Below are 367 nucleotides of genomic sequence, written 5' to 3'. Positions count from 1 at the left end.
CCCAGGATGGAGAAGCCCAGGTAGGGTGGGAGCGTGGAAAGTCTCCTGCAGTCCCTGTGAGGGAAAGGCTGGCGTGGAGGGATGCTGAGCAAGCCGGAGGTGGGAAGGAGTAGGGCGGGGAGGGGGTTAGAAAGGCAGGGAGGGGGTTAAAAAGGCAGGCCACAGCGTGCCCCTCCACACCACTGTCTCGGGCACCCCCAAAAAGCGGTTTTTACCACCCGAGCGCACCCTGCGCCGCGCCGAAGCCGCAGGGAGCTCCTGCAGAGCCAGGACGTGCCGTCTGGCCTGGTGCCTCATTTATAATAATTACCTACTCGACAGGCCGGAGCGTGTCTGCCGAGCTGCGGTGCCGGCGGGGACCCCCCCC

The sequence above is a fragment of the Chaetura pelagica genome, unplaced genomic scaffold (assembly GCF_000747805.2).
Source record: "Chaetura pelagica isolate M959 unplaced genomic scaffold, ChaPel_1.0 scaffold490, whole genome shotgun sequence".
NCBI lineage: Eukaryota > Metazoa > Chordata > Aves > Apodiformes > Apodidae > Chaetura > Chaetura pelagica.
Note: the sequence above shows the minus strand (reverse complement) of the source record.